This window comes from Salvelinus sp. IW2-2015, linkage group LG31, assembly GCF_002910315.2.
Source record: "Salvelinus sp. IW2-2015 linkage group LG31, ASM291031v2, whole genome shotgun sequence".
NCBI classification, from domain to species: Eukaryota; Metazoa; Chordata; class Actinopteri; order Salmoniformes; family Salmonidae; genus Salvelinus; species Salvelinus sp. IW2-2015.
This window is the reverse complement of record NC_036870.1, coordinates 29197619-29214776: the sequence shown is the minus strand read 5'-3', so window position 1 is coordinate 29214776 and position 17158 is coordinate 29197619. Positions and strand designations below refer to the sequence as shown.

General features: G+C 44.0%; 1 pseudogene; it reads right to left on the bottom strand.

The window, feature by feature from the left end:
* LOC111955697 (focal adhesion kinase 1-like) overlaps nucleotides 1-17158 on the bottom strand; it is a 143949-nt pseudogene that overhangs the window by 19563 nt on the left and 107228 nt on the right.

The window sequence follows — 17158 nt, the reverse complement described above, 5'->3', positions numbered from 1 at the left end:
AGTGGTTGTCTCCACCCAGCTATCTGAAGATGAATGCACTAACTGTGATCAGTGGTTGTCTCCACCCAGCTATCTGAAGATGAATGCACTAACTGTAAGTTGCTCTGGATAATACTCAATTGATCTCAAAATCCACAAGGCTAAATGTGAATTCTTACTAATAACCACCATAAATATTTGTCTAGTGGGGTATTTGCATATGATCTCAGTGATCATTATCCCATAATATGTATTAGAGATACCAATCAGCAAAAACGCGACTTTTCGTTTAATTAAGGGACATTTAACAAAGTTAAGGTTCTAACATGCCATGTTCTACTCTGTCTCCTGTATTCCTGACCCTGCGTTGGCTCTACAACATTTCTCCTCAATATTTATTCCTCCAGATGAACACGACCCTTTGAAACAATGCATAGCTCTGAAAGAAAACCAAAGGTTAGATCTATCTGTCATCCGGATGACAACTCAGGCCTGGGTCAAAGCAAGGAAAACTGACTCTGTAGTAGACGGTCAATATTTCAGACAAACAGATGTACTATCTTGATTAAGAAAGCTAAATCAAAAATCCTTTTAAAGCTCTATCTTTGACCGCTGGTGATCCTTCATTTTTGAAAACAGTAAATGCACGGAAGTGTACAAATTCCTCTTCTTCCCTGCTAAGCAAGTTCTGTCTGAATCTGGCATCATAAATGAGAAGAATGGGATAAGTGATGCTTTTAATCATTTATCATCTCGGCAGGCTTTTTATGTGAGAGAAACAGTGGTTTAATTGACCCTGGTCAGTCAATCGACTGCTCTTCCCTCTGCCCGCCTCTAGCTGACTTGACAGTTAACCCGTCAACTTCTAGTGAATCTTTGTTTTCATTTCAACAATTKACTATCTGTAATGTGCTAGTTGCCTTGCTTAAGATGGATTTTTTTTTTTTTTACATCAACTGGGGCTGATATGCTTGATCCATTTCTGCTGCAGCTCTCTGCCCCCCTGCCTGCTGAATCATTGTACTCCTGCCCCCCTCAAATTGGCCTAGATCAGGCTGCATGTAACTGCTTTAAAAATTACTTGACAGATTGAACTCAATGTGTATCTACTGATGGTTTAAAATCAGGTTCTGGACACAACGAAAGGTGTCCCGCAGGGGTCCATTTTGGGTTCTGTACCTTTTACTGTTAACATTAACAATATTGACTTGTAACCTGCACTTGTATTCTTGTATTCCGACAACACTGTTGTCTATGCTATGGCCCCCACGGTTGACCAGGCTCTATTTGAACTACAGTCTGCCTTCATTGAATTACAGAAAAACCTTATTGACTTGAAATTAGTATTGACTGCAGGTAAAACTAAGTATATATTGTTTTTTAGAGTRCAAAATTAACGGATGATTTATTTTATTATGAATTTTGGATGGTGTCCATATTGATCATGTCCCTCCTCACAAATATCTGAGCATCTGGATAGATTAATATCTGTCTTTTAAAAAGCATATTGATTAGGGCTCCATATTGATTAAGGCACTGCATCTCAGTGCAAGGGGCATCAATGCAGTCCCTGGTTCGAATCCAGGCTGCATCACATCCGGCCGTGATTGGGAGTCCCATAGGGCGGTGCACAATTGGCCCAACGTCGTCCGTCATTGTAAATAAGAATTTGTTCTTAACTGATTTGCCTAGTTAAATAAAGGTAACATAAAAAATGTAATAAATAGTAAGTTACGAAGCTGAGTATAAAAATGGTCTTCCTCTATAGAAGGTCCCGTCCCTTGCTAAATAGAAAGCAGATTATTCAGTCGACGGTCCTAGACTATGGCGACATCATCTATATGAACACAGCTGACACTTCATTAAAGCTGTTAGATGCAGTTTATCATTAGCTTTATTACGGGAGACAGTTTTAGTGCTCATCACTGCATTCTCTACCAGAAAGTTGTTTGGCCCTATTTGATGTTTACAAAAACTTCCACCGTACCTAACATCATTACTAAACTGTAGACTTATGAGTTACCAGCCCCCGGTATCAGGGATTGCTAACTTTTCAGATTCCTTGTCTCTACTGAATTAGGTGAATCCATTTTTAGTTTCTTGTACCTTATTTCTGGAAAGATCTTCTAAATGTTCATAAATGTGATGTTCTGGGTCTTAGGTCAACTTCAGAGGCTGATTTGAGGATCTTATTACTGATGAATGCTGGATTGTTCTGTGTCTCTAGGTCAACTCAGAAAAGCTGATTGAGGATCTTATTACTGATGAATGTGATGTTCTGCGTGTCACTAGGTCAACTCAGAGGTCTGATTGAGGATGCTTATTACTGATTGAATGTGATGTTCTGGTGTCACTGAGGTCAACTCAGAAGGCTGATTGAGGATCTTATTATCTGATGAATGTTGATTTTCTGTGTCCTAGGTCAATTCAGAAGGCTGATGAGGAATCTTATTACTGATAGAATGTGATGTTCTGGTGTCTCTAGGGTCAACTCAGAAGGCTGATTATTGAGGACCTTTATTACTGATGAATGTGTATGTTCTGGTGTCACTAGGTCACTCAGAAGGCTGATTGAGGATCTTATTACTGATGAATGTGATGTTCTGTGTCACTAGGTCAATTCAGAAGGCTGATGATTGGAGACCTTATTACTGATGAATGTGATGGTTCTGGTTGTCACTAGGTCAACTCCGAAGGCCTGATTGAGGATCTTTATTACTGATGATGTTAAGTTCTGAGTTGTCACACGGTAGGTCAAGTCTCAGAAGGCTGATTGAGGATCTTATTACTGAATGAATGTGATTTCTGGTGTCTCTAGGTCAATTCAGAAGGTCTGATTGAGGATCTTATTACTGAATGAATGTGATGCTTCTCGGTGTCTCTTAGGTCAATCTCAGAGGCTGATTGAGGACTTATTACTGCGCATTGAATGTGATGTTCTCGGTGTCCATTTAGGTCAAATCAGGAAGGCTGACTTGAGGATCTTATTACATGATGAATGTAGTGTTCTGGTGTCACTAGGTCAATTTCAGAAGGCTGATTGGGCTTATTACTGATGAATGTGATTGTTCTGGTGTCCTAGGTCAATCAGAAGGTGATTGAGGATCTTTTTACTGATGAATGTGATGTTCTGGCGTGTCATAGTCCAATTCAGAAGGCTGATTTGAGGACTTATTACTGATGAATGTGATGTTCTGGTGTCTTCTAGGTCATTCAGAGGCTGATTGAGGACTTATTACTGATGAATGTGATGTTCTGGTTCTCTAGGTCAATTCAAAGCTGATTGAGGATCTTATTACTGATGAATGTGATGTTCTGGTGTCTCTAGGTCAACTCAGAAGGCTGATTGAGGACTTATTACTGATGAAGTGTGATGTTCTGGGGTCTCTAGTCAATCAGTAAGGCTGATATCGCATTTTACAATGTGAATGATGTTCTGGTGTCTCTAGTCAACTCAGAAGGCTGATTGAGGACCTTATACTGATGAATGTTGCGATATGTAGTATCTGGTGTCTCTAGGTCAACTCAGAAGGCTGATTGAGGACCTTATTACTGATGAATGTGTTTGTTTTTTATGACCGTGTTTTTCTTCCTGTTTGCATTTTGCATTTATATTGATGTGTGTATTTTATGTAATTTCTGTAATTCAGGGCTCATCTGTAAAAGACACCTTGGTCTCTGTATAACTACCTGATAAATTAAAGGTTAAAAAACATTAAATTGACATTACATCTTACGTAGAGAGAGTATGTCTCTCAGTCACAAGGATCAGGTGATTGACAACAAGGGTGTAGACTGAGGTAGAGAGCATATGTTTCTATTCAGCAGGAGTTAGTGAGGTACAAACAGAGGATGAAAGGTGCTGTTGCTAATACACATCCTAATTGGGGATCCAAATAACCAAAGGTGAGATTGAGAGTGTATTAGCTGGTGTTTTAGCATGATAGCGAGAGGGAGCCAGTGTGGGGTAAAATATGAAGTAGCCAGATGGTACTGGGTGAATAAGGTCGATAAGAGGCTGTTACCAGGAAGATCTCCTTCTGCTCCAGCCAGCGCTGGTCCTCAACCTATCTCTCTCTCCCTTTCTCTCAGGACGGTGCGCGTGTGTGTCAGTAGGTGGTGAATAAGGGTCTGTTAAGGCGTCTGCATACATAGCTAGGCGGAGTGAACGTCTCTGCTCGCTCGCATACTTAAAATACAGTCGTTTAAAAAACTAGAAAAAAGCGGCAATGCTACCTTTTGTCTCTTTTGAGACAAGTACCGCTTCCTCAAAATACACAACTCAAGAAATCTCTCCTTAATTTTGACATTTTTGTAGAGGAGGACTTAGTTGTGCAATTTTACGTCTAACTAATGTTTGGTGCAGTATTTCATAAGTGAAAAAATGTGCATGAAAACTAGTCTTCTGTCGTTGAATGACAACAAACATTTAATTTGACAAATCCCTACTGTTGACCAATCACTGACGAAGGGGCGTAAACTTCAGCTACCAAGCTCCAATAAGCCTCAATAAAAAATGTTGTGCGATCGAACAGCCCCAAAAAAAACCTGCCGAAGACCAAAATGGATAAAAACATCACAAACTGTTTCGACTGGGAAGCATACGGTAAGCTTTACCAGGAAGCACTCCTCCTGCTCCAACCAGCGCTGGTCCTCCTCCATCTGCTGCTGCTGCTGCATCAGCCTCTCCTCCATCAGGTGGGGGGGCAGCGCCTGGCCCAGACCACGCATGTCCAACGCACCTCCGTCCTGGGAGAGGGAAAGACAGGCAGAGGGGGAGGGAAGGAGAGGGGGATTGAGGGAGAGGGAGGTAGAGAGGATAGTGGATTAGTATTAAGCCTCATCTGTGATTGCTAGAGATGTACCAAGCTGAGACAATAGCTGATGAAATTCAGCAATTTCACCTGAATACAATTGGCAAAACCACATAGTAAGGAGAGTACACATGTATATTTTTGTGGAGCTCTCTCTCACCTCCATGTTGGGGGACCACATGGGGACGTCTCCTGGTCGGTGGTGGTTCCAGGCCTCCTGAGGGTCCAGAACACCGGCCTGGGGAGAGTACCCTCCACTGTGCATAGCGGGAATGCCGTGGGGGCCAGGGTACCCAACCTGGATATGGTAGGACAGACGACAGGTGAAAACCCCATTTTGTTTGGAGAGAGGATTGTGATGATACAAAAGTATTGTCTGTGAGGCAAGGCTGTTCATCATATAACACATAGGCCCAAGTTAGCATTTCAGGGGACAGAGAAACACTTAGCTTTCAGTATAACGCAGTACCTCATTATTTACCCTCCAGACACAAAGACCTCTGGGACTTAATGTATATCTGAGCCTATATGTGACATGGCTGACATGGCCTATATGTGACATGGCCTATATGTGACATGGCTGACATGGCCTATATGTGACATGTGACATTAGTACTGGCTGATAAACATCCTAAAAATAACTGACCTGAAAATAAAAGACAATGACCTATAAATATGCATACCGGCACACAGAACGCCTTTTAAGGCGATAACGTAGTCGAGCGCGATAACAACAGAATCTGAGAGTGGATTTTTCCGCAGATGGAATCTGCCTTAAGTCAACAATGCCAGCAGTTTGAAAAAGTGTTACAGGAAATTCCCGCTGTCAGCAATGTATTATGGGGAGCTGAGGTGCTGTAAAATAACTTAGTTTGGGGAGATCATTTCTCATTCTCAATGCATTCACTATTTCAGCTCAGCTGCCATGGGAAGATAGAGAGAGGGCAAGCAAGTCACGTCACCGTAAATTCACCATTTTACACAAGATGATAAAGGTGATCACGTTCTCAGTCTCTGTCCACTGTCTGTCCATGTAACACTGTCCACTGTCTGTCCATGTAACACTGTCCACTGTCTGTCCATGTAACACTGTCCACTGTCTGTCCATGTTGTAACACTGTTCACTGTCTGTCCATGTAACACTGTCCACTGTCTGTCCATGTAACACTGTCCACTGGTCTGTCCATGTAACACTGTCCACTGTCTGTCCATTGTAACACTGTCCACTGTCTGTCCATGTAACACTGTCCACTGTCTGTCCATGTAACACTGTCCACTGTCTGTCATGTAAGTCCACTGTCTGTCATGTAACACTGTCACTGTCTGTCCATGTAACACTGTCCACTGTCTGTCCATGTAACCTGTCACTGTCTGTCATGTAACCACTGCTCACTGTCTGTCCATGTAACACTGTCCACTGTCTGTGTCCATGTAACACTGTCCACTGTCTGTCCATTGTAACACTGTCCACTGTCTGTCCATGTTACACTGTCCACTGTCTTGTCCATGTAACCTTCCATGTCGTCCATGTAACACTGTCCACTGTCTGTCCATGTAACATGTCCATGTCTGTCCATGTAACACTTGGTCCATGTCTGTCATGTAACACTGTCCCTGTCTGTCCACTGTACACTGTCCATGTCGTGTCCATGTAAACACTGTCACACTGTCTGCTCCATGTAACACTGTCCACTGTCTGTCCATGTAACACTGTCCACTGTCTGTCCATGTAACATGTCCACTGTTCTGTCCATTGTAAACTGTCACTGTTGTCCAGTTTACATCTGTCTGTCCATGTAACACTGTCCAATGTCTGGTCCATGTAACACTGTCACTGTCTGTCCATGTAACACTGTCCACTGTCTGTCCATGTAACACTGTCCACTGTCTGTCCATGTAACTCTGTCCACTGTCTGTCCATGTAACACTGTCCACTGTCTGTCTACCACTAGCTAGTAAGAACCAAACCACTGCCAAGTAGCTAGAAAAATATTCACGAAGACAGCTCCATTTAAGTACATTTACTAAACCAGTATTGTCAGTACCTTATTATCAATGGAAATGGTTCAGATATCTAATGGTAACGGTATAAAGTAATAAACAGTAATACCACAGATATAGAATCAATAGAAGAGACGTGGAACCCCATTCTAATTCTATGGGTAATACACAGTAAATCAAAATCACATTTTATTGGTCACATACACATATTCAGCAGATGTTATTGCGGGTGTATTCGATATGCTTGTGTTCCTAGCTCCAACAGTGCAGTAGAATCTAACAATTCACAACAATACACAAATCTAAAAGTAAAAGAATGGAATTAAGAAATATATAAATATTAGGACCTGCAATGTCCGAGTGGCATTGACTAAAATACAGTCAAATAGAATACAGACTTCCTGTGACATCGGGTGCTGTAGGTGTCCTGGAGGGTAGGCAGTGTGCCCCCGGTGATGCGTTGGGCAGACCACACCACCCTATGGAGAACCCTGCGGTTGCAGGCGGTGCAGTTTCCGTACCAGGCGGTGATACAGCCCGACAGGATGCTCTCAATTGTGCATCTGTAAAAGTTTGTGAGGGTCTTAGGGGCCAAGACGAATTTCTTCAGCCTCCTATGGTTGGACCATTTCACAAAGCTGTCTGTGTGGGTGTCTGTGTGGGTGGACCATTTCAGATTGTCAATGATGTGTACGCAGAGGAACTTGAAGATTTCCACCTTCTCCACTGCGGTCCTGTCGATGTGGATAGGGGCGTGCTCTCTCTGCTGTTTCCTGAAGTCCACGATTAGCTTCTTCGTTTTGTTGACGTTGAGGTTATTTTCCTGGCACCACTCCGCCAGGGCCCTCACCTCCTCCCTGTAGGCTGTTTTGTCATTGTTGGTAATCAAGACTACTACTGTTGTGTCGTCTGCAAACTTGATGATTGAGTTGGAGGTGTGAGTCATGGGTGAACAGGAAGTACAGGAGGGGGCTGAGCACGCACCCTTGTGGGGACCCTKTGTTGAGGATCAGCGAAGTGGAGGTGTTGTTTCCGAACTTCACCACCTGGGGGCGGCCCGTCAGGAAGTCCAGGGCCCAGTTGCACAGGGCGGGGTTCAGACCCAGGACCCCGAGGAGTCTCTCAAAGCACTTCATGATGACAGAATTGAGTGCTACGGGGCGATAGTCATTTAGTTGTTACCTTAGCTTCTTGGGTACAGGAACAATGGTGGACATCTTGAAGCATGTGGGGACAGTAGACTGGGATAGGGAGAGATTGAATATGTCCGTAAACACTCCCGCCAGCTGGTCTTACGCATGCTCTGAGGACGCAGCTAGGGATGCCGTCCGGGCCGTCAGCCTTTCGAGGGTTAACACGCTTAAATGTCTTACGCACGTCAGCCACGGAGAACGAGAGCCCACAGTCCTTGGGAGCGAGCCACGTCGGTGGAACTGTGTTATCCTCAAAGTGGGCGAAGAAGGTGTTTAGCTTGTCCRGGAGCAAGACTCTGGTTTTCTCTTTGTAATCTGCGATTGTCTGAAGACCCTGCCACATACGTCTCGTGTCTGAGCCGTTGAATTGCAACTCTACTTTGTCTCTGCACTGACATTTTTGTCTGTTTGATTACCTTACGGAGGGAATAACTACACTGTTTGTATTCAATCATATTTGGAATTTGGTATTTTATTGTCGGCATCCCGGAAGGGGGGGTAACAGTGGTCCAGCGTTTTTCCAGCACGAGTACTACAGTCAAYGTGTTGATAGAACTTCGGTAGTGTTTTCCTCAAATTTGCTTTGTTAAAATCCCCAGCTACAATAAATGCGGCCTCAGGATATGTAGTTTCCAGTTTGCACAAAGTCCAGTGTAGTTCCTTGAGGGCCGTCGTGGTATCGGCTTGAGGGGGAATATACACGGCCGTGACTATAACCGAAGAGAATTCTCTTGGGAGGTAATACGGTCTGCATTTGATTGTGAGGTATTCTAGGTCGTGCAAACAAAAGAACCTGAGTTTCTGTATGTTATCACAATCACACCATGAGTAGTTAATCATGAAACATACACCACAGCCTTTCTTCTTCCCGGAGAGTTCTTTATTCCTGTCTGCGCGATGTACTGAGAACCCAGCTGGCTGTATGGACGGGGGCAGTATATCACGAGAGAGAGCCATGATTCCGTGAAACAGAGTATGTTACAGCCCCTGATGTCTCTCTGGAAGGAGGTCCTCGCCCTGAGCTCGTCTACTTTATTATCCAGAGACTGAACATGAGCAAGTAATATACTCGTAAGCGGTGGATGGTGTGCACACCTCCTGAGGCGGACTGGRAGTCCACTCAGAATACCTCTTCACCTACGTCGGCATCTTGGAGCAACCTCTGGGATGAGTTCAATTGCCCTGGGGGGTACGAACAAAGGATCCAATTCGGGAAGGTCGTAATGCTGGTGAGTTACCGCCATTATGATATCCAAAAGTTATTTCCGGATGTATGTAATGACACAAAAAACATTCTAGTAATGTAAGAAATAACACACAAAAAGACAAAATACTGCAAAGTTGCTTAGGAGCTAGAAGCAGAGCTGCCATGTCTATCGGCACTCATTCTCTGTGTTAAAAGTGTGTTAGTAAGTAAGTTAGTATAGTAATGTATAGTATATTATAGTACAGTAGCATAGTATGTTATAGTATAGTACAGTAGTATACTACCGTAGTATAGTAGTATAGTATAGTACAGTAGTATAGTACAGTAGTATAGTATAGTATAGTACCTGGTAATGGTTGAGCTGTCCAGCATGCTGAGGGCTGGGGTAGAATCCTTCACTAGACCGAGGGCTGGGGTAACCAGGTCTGCTAGGCTGCTCAGAGAGGGAGTGACAGATCATGCAGTAAGCATACTGAAGTACACATGGGATAGATAGACTTTCTACAGGTTGTGATCCCCATCTATTGGACAGGGAATGAGAGTCATTGTATCTAGCTACCTAAAATATCTAAGGGGGATACCTAGTCAGTTGTACAACATTGCCTTCAACTGAAATGTGTCTTCTGCTTTTAAGCCAACCCCTCTGAATCAGAGAGGTGTGGGGGCTGCCTTAATCAACATCCACGGCCGGGGAACAGTGGGTTAACTGCCTTTGTCAGGGGCAGAATGACAGATTTTTACCTTGTCAGCTCGGGGATTTGATCCAGCAACCTTTCGGTTACTGGGCCAATGCTCTAACCACTAGGACACCTCAGAAATATGTTTACACTGTAACCCCAGTCTTAATCGACTTTTAGATGCAAAGCACCAAGCTATCCTTTGTAGAAATCTTGTACACAATGGCATGCTTGACATGTATCTACATTCCAACCATAGGATGGCGCTGTAGCCCATATCCAGAGATAAAATCAGATAAGAAAGCTTTATTATTCTTAGATGAGGAAACTATTTATGGAGAATATACAATCATTACACATAAAAAACACAGACGTTGAATCCCACAAACTAGTAACTAAACTATTAAAAACAAAAAACTAAAGTTTTATGTGAGTATGCATTGGTTTGAAGCTGAAAAAGCAAGGACATTCACATGAGCACCACAATGCCTACTCCACCCAGGCTCTACCAAGGTTTTCCAGCATACAGCATTCACCTACTACAATAGCAATGTTGGTCTATTGTATACCGAACAAAATTATAGATGCAACATGCAACAATTTCAAAGATTTTACTGAGTTACAGTTCATAGAAGGAAATATGTCAATTGAAATAAATTAATTATGCCCTAATCTTTAAATTGCACATGACTGAGCAGGGGCACAAAAATGGGTGGCCACTGGGGAGCCAGGCCCAGCCAATCAGAATAAGTTTTGCCCACAAAAGGGCTTCATTACAGACAGAAATACACCCCAGCACCCCCCTCCCCCTCAGACGATCCCACAGGTGAAGAAGCTGGATGTGGACGTCCTGGGCTGGCAACGGTTACACATGGTCTTTGGCTGGCAGGCCGTTCTGCAAACATGGTCCTGTTTTATCAATTGCTGTGCTGATCAATGGACAGTTCATTACCTGTCAAATTAAACTGACATTTAATCCTAGTAAAAAATCTCTGTYTTAGGCCAGTTAGGATCACCACTTTATTTTAAGAATGTGAAATGTCAGAATAATAGTAGAGAGAATGATTTATTTGAGCTTCCCAGTGAGAAGTTTACATACACTCAATTAGTACTCCCTGACGAAGGCCATGCAGCCGAAACGCGTCTGTTTCTATTGAACATGCCATACTAATAAAGGCATTTTAATTAATTATATGAAGAGTGCCTTGGTCCTCCTTTCTTTTTGATGACCAATTTACCCCTTTTACCAAAGAGCACCTTCTGTCTACCAAAATGTACTATTGTGTACCTTAGTAGCGCTTCCCTTCCTCCTCTTTCTACTAGTATTTGGAAGCATTGCCTTTAAATTGTTTAACTAGGGTCAAACGTTTCAGGTAGCCTTCCACAAGCTTCCCACACTAAGTTGGGTGAATTTTGGCCCATTCCTCCTGACAGAGCTAGTGTAACTGAGTCAGGTTTGTAAGCCTCCTTGCTCGCACAAGCTTTTTCAGTTCTGCCCACAAGTTGTCTATGAGATTGAGGTCAGGGCTTTGTGATGGTCACTCCAATACCTTGACTTTGCTGTCCTTAAGCCACAACTTGGGAAGTATGCTTGGGGTCATTGTCCATTTGGAAGACCCCTTTGCAACCAAGTTTTAACTTCCTGACTGATGTCTTGAGATGTTGCTTCAATATATCCACATAATTTTCAATCCTCATGATGTCATCTATTTTGTGAAGTGCACCAGTTCCTCCTGCAGCAAAGCACCCCCAAAACATGATGCTGCCACCCCCGTGCTCATGGTTGGGATGGTGTTCTTCGGATTGCAAGCCCCCCCCCTTTTTCCTCCAAACATAGCGATGGTCCTTATGGCCAAACAGTTCTATTTTGGTTTCATCAGACTAGAGGACATCTCTCCAAAAAGTATGATATTTGTCCCCATGTGCAGTTGCAAACCCTAGTCTGGATTTTTTATGGTGGTTTTGGAGCGGTGGCTTCATCCTTGCTGAGCGGCCTTTCAGGTTATGTCGATATAGGACTCGTTTTACTGTGGATATAGATACTTTTGTACCTGTTTCCTCTAGCATCTTTACAAGGTCCTTTGCTGTTGTTCTGTGATTGATTTGCACTTTTCGCACCAAAGTACGTTCATCTCTAGGAGATAGAACGCGTCTCCTTCCTGAGCGGTATGACAGCTGCGTGGTCCCATGGTGTTTATACTTGCGTACTATTGTTTGTACAGATGAACGTGGTACCTTCAGGTGTTTGGAAATTGTTCCCAAGGATGAACCAGACTTTTAGAGTCTCCAATTTTTTTCTGAGGTCTTGGCTGATTTCTTTTGATTTCCCATGAGGTCAAGCAAAGAGGCACTGAGTTTGAAGGTATGCCTTGAAATACATCCACAGGTACACCTCCAATTGACTCAAATGATGTCAATTAGCTATCAGAAGCTTCTAAAGCCATGACATAATTTTCTGGAATTTTCCAAGCTGTTTAAAGGCACAGTCAACTTAGTGTATGTAAACTTCTGACCCACTAGAATTGTGATACAGTGAATTATAAGTGAAATAATCTGTCTGTAAACAATTGTTGGAAAAATTAATTGTGTCATGCACAAAGTAGATGTCCTAACCGACTTGCCAAAACTATAGTTTGTTAACAAGAAATTTGTGGAGTGGTTGAAAAAYGAGTTTTAATGACTCCAACCTAAGTGTATGTAAACTTCCGACTTCAACTGTAGGTAGRGGTGAAGTGACTATGCATAGATAATAAACAGCGAGTAGCATAGTCCGGTGGCCATTTGATTAATTGTTCAGCAGTCTTATGKCYTGGGGGTAGAAGCTGTTAAGGAGCCTTTTGGTCCTAGACTTGGCGCTCCAGTACYGCTTGCCGTGCGGTAGCAGAGARAACAGTCTATRACTKGGGTGACTGGAGTCTCTGACAATTTTATGGGCTTTCCTGTGACGCCGCCTATTATATAGGTCCTGGATGGCAGGAAGCTTGGCCCCAGTGATGTACTGGGCCGTATGTMCTACCCTCCCTAGCGCCTTACGGTCAGATGCCRAGCAGTTGCCATACCAGGCGTTGCATCACCTGCCATATCAGGTGATGCAACCGGTCAGGATGCTCTCGATGGTGCAGCTGTAGAACACTCATAAGCTTAAGTTCCATCGCCATCTGAGAACCGGGCCCTGGCTATTACTTCATAGACATGGCTATTTGTATTTATGCAAACATATGGATTGTCCCTTTAAAGAGAAGRGGTGAATATCAACAGCTGCTTACATTAAGCAATTCCTATAAGTGACTCTCAAAGTACTGAATAAGTTGTCTGAGTGAGCATTTGGAATGAAACCCCCCCCAGACCCTCCTCCAGGTCTTTATTTGTTGATGGCCACTTCCCACTAAGGGGCCCTACGCCAACGTCTTGTTTTGGTCCTGTCCGTATGTCTTTTTAAAATATTTTTTGGGTGGTGTCCAGACCAGCCTTGATTTCAATGCCCGCCGACGAGACTCCATAAAAACATGCCACTTTGATACAAGTGACTTTTGGTAGCAGGAGAGTATTTTTTAAACTTACTTTAGGGGGGGTGGGGTTCTTACTTTAGGGGGGTAGGATTAGGGTTCTTACTTTAGGGGGGGCCTCGTCTGAGCCCCCTGAGTCCCAGGACACAGTGACCTGACGTCTCATCTCCATCCTTAGTCTCTCCTCCTGCTGGGCCTTCTCCTCCTCCAGGATTGTACTGCAGGGAACACACAACAGCTTATCATACAGTCATAACACAGACAGTATTATCCATAATTCGGATCTATTACCAAATGTATTATCCATTACCAAATGTGTTATCCATTATCCGTATCTATTACCAAAAGTATTATCCATTATTCAAATCTATTACCAAAAGTATTATCCATTATTCGTAACTATTACCAAATGTATTATCCATTATCTGTATCTATTACTATATGTATTATCCATTATTCATATCTATTACCAAATGTATTATCCATTATTCGTATCTATTACTTAATGTATTATCCATATTTATTACCAAAAGTATTATCCATTATCCGTATCAAATCAAATCAAATTTATTTATATAGCCCTTCTTACATCAGCTGATATATCAAAGTGCTGTACAGAAACGCCTAAAACCCCAAACAGCAAGCAATGCAGGTGTAGAAGCACGTATCTATTACTAAATGTATTATCCATTATCTGTATCTATTACTAAATGTATTATCCAAGTTCAATCATCCTCATCCACCAGTAACGTGATTGTCTAATTTACCTCTCAGGAAAATGCTCATCTCCCATGTGTATGCCTCAGAGCCCATGTGCATCCAATCACACCACAACCATGATGAACCACCAGCTCCCCAGTCATATCCGCAGCAGTGTGTGTGAAAGTCCTGTACTGTTTCAATAAACTCTCTTTATCAGAGCCAGCAGCTCCACCTCCTTCCTCCTGCCATGGGCAGCCTGTTGTGGTTGGCCCCCGGCCAGTCAGTCTATCAGCCAGCCTACCACTGGACTGGACTGACTGGGAAGTATGATGCTGTGGAACTAACTACCAGGGTTGTGTTCACTAGGGCACACCGTAGCAAAACGTATCTCAAAGGAATGCAAAAAACTGTGTTTCTTATTGGACAGGTTCAGGTAGTCCATCCCTGTTTTATCCCGTTTTCTTCTGTTTGGTGCCTAATGAATGCGACCCAGGGCTTGGCTAGAGGAGAGGCGATTGTAAGGAAGTGTGGAGGGAATCCCTCCTACCTTGTGTTTCCTTTCTCTCCCTGTGAATTGTGGACATAACGTTTTACGTTACTATGGGCTAGAGACAATACGCAGTTCACACTGTACCCAAGAGCTTCAAATGGAGCAAGACCAGCCACGTTCATGATAGCACCTGACAGRCAGGCAGGCAGKCAGGCAGGCAGGCAGGCAGACAGACAGACAGACACCTATAGCGGCAGGTAGCCTAGTGGTTAAAGCGTTGRGCAGTTAACCCACTGTTCCCCGAGAGCCGAAGACGTGGATGTTGATTAAGGCAGCCCCCCGTACCTCTCTGATTCAGAGGGATTGATTAAGACAGCCCCCCGTACCTCTCTGATTCAGAGGGATTGATTAAGAGAGAGAATCACTACCTTTAGACTAGAGCCGCTAATAGGCCCATTTGAGACGCAGCCCTTTTGTGGATGGATTTATGCGCTTACCTATCCCTGGTCCTTTGGGCCTTAGAATGTGATGAACCTGCAATCCAATCTCAATCAATCAAATGTATTTATATAGCCCTTCTTACATCAGCTGATGTCACAAAATGCTGTACAAGAACCCAGCCTAAAATCCCAAACAGCAAGCATGCAGGTGTAGAAGAGCACGGTGGCTGTGCTGTCTGTCTGTTGTTGATAAGTCCATAGAGTCATTGTGAGACCGCTTGTCGTCGTCTACCTGTCCTGATCCGTGGTCTCTGTCGTCTGTCTGTCTGTCGCCTGTCCCGTCTGTCCGTCGACCGACCGAGCCGGGCGTTAACTTTAAGACCGACCTGGCCGTTAACTTTAGACGACCGGGGCGTTAACTTTAGAACAGACCGGGCCGTTAACTTTAAGACCAGACCGGGCCGTTAACTTTTAGACAGACCGGGCCGTAACTTTAGACCGACCGGGCCGTTACTTTAGAACCGCCGCGCGTTAATCCTTTAGACAGACCGGGCCGTTAACTTTCGAACCGCCGGGCCGTTTAACTTTAGACCGCACCGGCCGTTAACTTTAGACGACCGCGTTATTTGATCACGGTTAACTTTAGACCGACCCGGGCGTTAACCTTTGCCGACCGGGCCGTTACTTAGACCCGATGGGCTGTGTGACTCGTTTCCCTGCAAAGATTATGTTATCATTTACCTGCCTGTTCAACACAAGACCATTTACATAGCCACTATTGTCGAGCAGTGGTATATAGAGGGAGAATTAGAGAGGGAGAGTGAGATAAGAAAGGGTTGATAGAAGGTGTGTCATAGAGGAGAGGGTGTGTATAGAGGAGAGGACGTGTGTATAGAGCGTGTGGTATCGTGTTTGTTTGTTGTCTATCAAAGGTCTTTGCTCATGGTTTGGTATAGTTACCCTGTTACTGTTTCCCTATTAGGGAAAGGATACCTAGTAGTTGTACAACTGAATGCATTCAACTTGAATGTCTTCCACATTAACCAACCCTCTCTGATCGAGAGGTGGGGGGCTGTCTTAATTTCACATCCCTCTGATCAGAGAGGTGTGGGGGATAGATGCCTTAAATTCCAATCCCTCTGAATCAGAGAGGTTACGGGGGGCTGCCATTGAATCAATCCCTCTGAATCAGAGAGTGTGGGGCTGTACTTAATCAATCCTCTAATCAGAGAATGTACGGGGGGCTTGCCTTAAATCATTCCTCTGAATCAAGAGGTGTGGGGGCTAGTCTTAATCAATCCTCTGAAATCAAGGAGGTACGGGGGCTGTCTTAATCAATACCTTGAATCAGAGAGTGTTGGGGGGGGCTGTCATTAATCAATCCCTCTGATCAGAGAGTTAAGGGGGCTGTCTTAATCATCCCTCTGAATCAGATGTACGGGGGGCTGTCTTAATCAATCCCTTTGAATCAAGAGGGGTGCCTATACCTGATAGGGGGGGCTTCCTTTATAATCCCTCTGAATCAGAGAGGTGGGGGGCGTCTTAATCATCCCTCTGAATCAGAGAGTGTGGGGGCTGTCTTAATCAATCCCTCTGATATCAGAGATGGTCCGACAACCGACGCGCGGGGGCTGTTATCAAATCCCTCTGAATCGAAGCGGGTGTCACACTAACAGAGGTACGGGGGGGCTGTATCTAATCAATCCCTCTGAATCAGAGAGGGTTACGGGTCTGTCCTTAATCAATCCCTTCTGAATCAGAGATGTAGCGGGGCATGTCTTAATCAATCCCTCTGAATCAGAGAGGTACGGGGGGCTGTCATTATCAATCCCTCTGAATCAAGAGAAGGTACGGGGGGCCTGTCTTAATCAATCCCTTCTGAATCAGAAGAGTACGGGGGGCTGTCTAATCAATCCCTCTGAATCAGAGAGTACGGGGGGCTGTCTTAATCAATCCCTCTTGAATCAGAGAGGTCACGGGGGGCTGTCTAATCATCCCTCTGAATCGAGAGGTTGGGGGGCTGTCTTAATCAATCCCTTGATCAGAGAGTACGGGGGGCTGTCTTAATCAATCCCTCTGAATCAGAGAGGTGTGGGGGGCTTGATCTTAATCAATCCCTCTGAAATCAGAGAGGTCGTGGGGGCTTCCT